General features: G+C 45.1%; 1 pseudogene across 1 annotated transcript; it reads right to left on the minus strand.

The window, feature by feature from the left end:
- Positions 1-2,058: 2,058 nt before the first annotated feature.
- Positions 2,059-2,507, minus strand: LOC110595215 (annotated as a pseudogene). The gene has a single exon (XR_002481669.1). The product of XR_002481669.1 is annotated as a 40S ribosomal protein S17-like (transcript).
- Positions 2,508-2,946: the final 439 nt, after the last annotated feature.

The raw sequence follows: 2,946 nt of genomic DNA on the forward strand, positions 1-2,946 counted from the left end.
AACTCCAGCCCATCCTCACCTCACACTCAGTCAGTGACCAAATACGATCAATTCTGCCTTCCCAGAAATCTAAAAACCCAAGTCTCTCTTGCCCATTTCTATGCCCAATGCTTTATTAAGACCATCATCTCCCACTTAGGTGACCTACAGCCTCCCCATCTCAGGTATGAACCCTGCCATCTTCCTCCTAAGAGGACATTTCTAAGAGCAGATCCGATCATGTTGCTGCCCGATTGTACCTGCTCTGGCTTCCCCCGACACTGGGATGAAGCATGAACTCCTGCCTTGCGTGATCTGGCCTCTGTGTGTCTCTCTATCTTCTCTACTCACCCCAGCTTCTGGTGCCTTCAAACAAGCATTAGCTATGTTCCCTCTGCCAAGTACATCTGTCCTATTTTCATTTGCTTGGTGAATTCTTCTGTCCGGTCTAAGTTCAGAGGTCATTTGTTTCAAACCTTTTGCCAATTGCCTGTCCTCCTGTTATGTGCCCTGTATGCATTTTTGCCATCACAGCTGTAAGACTGATGGAACTTAGATGTTCACACTATGGAAGGTGAGCAGTCCTGGAAGGTGAGCTCCTTGTTGGCAAGATCAGGGCTTATATGCTGGGACTCTCATCCTAGTGCCCAGTGCCTAGTAATTGCTTAATAACAGCTTGCTTTCTGAAGGAATGAAGGAATCAGTGAGACCTAACCTGGTCTCATGTTCTCAGAAACTAGACAGAAAGTCATTAAGATACAGGATGATACTGAGGAGATTGAACTGAATTGGGAGTAGCTGAGGTTTTCAGTCATGCCCAGTGGCCCTAATGTCTTCCACAAAGAGGTAAGGCAGACCCCAAGCATATCCCACCCCTCCACTTCCTTAATAGCAAGGAGGTAAATGTCAGAAAGAACTATGTCACATCTGTGGGCTGGCTTGGTGAACTATGAATGTTCTCAACCAAGATGTGACTTTAGATTTAGTAGGAAAACACTACATTTAAAGACCAAGGGATTGGGGCTGAAGCCTGGCCTCTCAAATGTGTTAAACATGTAATTTCCAACAGTCACGGAACATCTCTAAGTTCTAGTTTCTTCAGCTGGGAACCCAGGAATGAAAAGTTTGCTCACCTGTTTCCTGGGGTTGTTCTGAGGCTGAATTGAGGTTAGACATACAACTTCCTTGTACTTGTGTGGTGTTGAGGAAGCTCCATGGTTCCCTCCTTCAGGGTCCTGCATAGCAAAGAGGATGTGCCCGCTGACACCTCTTTCAGTTTCTGCCTCAGTCCTCATCAGAGCTCAGCACAGAGCAGTTGAAGGAAGGCAGACATCTGCACAGGCAGTTTTAAACACAGGGAACATGGAGGAAATACCACAGAATTTATGGAGTGAAAGCTTTAAAAAGAAACACAAGACCAAAGTCAAAACAGTTGACTCAACTCTGGGGGAGATGTCTGCCTGGATGCAGGAGGGGAAAAAATACAGACTTGGAGTGGGTGGAGATGGAGAGGGAGGCTGTCTGGGGCACTCGACCAAGTGGGGCAAGCGGGCACCTTCCCACACAGCTCAGGGAGGGAAAGTTGAGCCTGTCTCTATGCTGGGTAGCACCTGCCAGCGTCTTTGAAATGCACGTCTTTGGGCCCAGCTGCTCCACTTCCAAAAATGTCACTTGGGAGATCCTCATGCAAAGGCGTGGAGTTATGTATCAGGATGTCCACTGTAGCCTCATTTGAAGTTGGGAAAACTTGGAAACAAGTTGAATGCTGCTCAACAGAAGATGGGCCAAACATCTTACAGCACACCCACACAGTGAAGCCCTGAGTAGCCAGGGGCAGATGTCCCTAAACATGAACACGGGAGAATATTCATGATACAGCAAGAAAGATCAGTTGCAGAATGTCATGACTATGATCTTGTTTCCACCAAAGATGAAAACATACCCTTGTGTGTTTATGTGTAGTAAAAGTTATAGGAGGATATATACTGATTGGTTAATACAGTTTGTCAGTGGGAGTTGGGATTATAGGGGATTTTCTATAAAGTTCTGTCGAGTTGATAGTCGGTCTTTTTTTTGGTATTGTTGTCCCAGATTTATTGAAAATATGACAGCATCACAGAAAGACTCAAACAGTTCCTCATGGTGTTTTGAAGTTCATCTCAACTGTAAGCTGAGTGACCTGCAGGTTGGACAGACTGCCAAAGTACAAAAGCTTCAGCATTTCCTTAGTGTCAGGATCTACTTCAATGATCTCCTGATCCAGGGGTGAGACCTCCAGAACGTAATTGTCCCTCCTTTCTCCCTCTTCCTCCTGCAACTTGATGGAGATACCTCTCACTTGGCCTCTCTGGATCCACTTCATCAGATGCGTGACATAGCTGGCTATCTTGTTGCAGAGCTTCTTGCTGGGGGGCAATCTCCTCACACACGCGCTTGTTCATGTAGAAGCCATTGTCCAAGCGCGTGTAGTACTTCTTAATGACAACCCGGGTCACTTTCTTTATGGTTTTGGTTCAAACATGGCCCATGTTCGCGAGTCCTTGGTAAAAGAGTGAGTTGATAGTTTTAATTGACATATTTTTAAAATAAAAAAATCCAGAAAAAAGTTAAAGACTAATGTTTACTTATGATATATATCATGGCAATTGTCTGTTCTTCATTCTGGAAAAGCTCTGACTGGACTGATCCTGCATCGTGCCACAAATTCAAAGTTGTAATACATCCTTAATCACATTACTGTCCAGATAAAAATCCTTAACATCTCTCACTTGCGATATTCCACTCTATCCTGGTTAGTTTACACAATTCACAGGATATCATCTCTGCTCTGCGTTGGCCCTAGAATGGGTGTGGTAACCTCTCGGTGGCATTTACAGTTACTACAAATCACAAGTCACATAGGAAGGGCCCCAAGAATATTAGGCAGAGAAGTGAATGTCCTCAGCATCCCAAGGGGAGCTGGGAAAC

Source organism: Carlito syrichta, unplaced genomic scaffold (genome assembly GCF_000164805.1).
Source record: "Carlito syrichta isolate Samal-C Ts95f unplaced genomic scaffold, Tarsius_syrichta-2.0.1 Scaffold287984, whole genome shotgun sequence".
Taxonomy (NCBI): domain Eukaryota; kingdom Metazoa; phylum Chordata; class Mammalia; order Primates; family Tarsiidae; genus Carlito; species Carlito syrichta.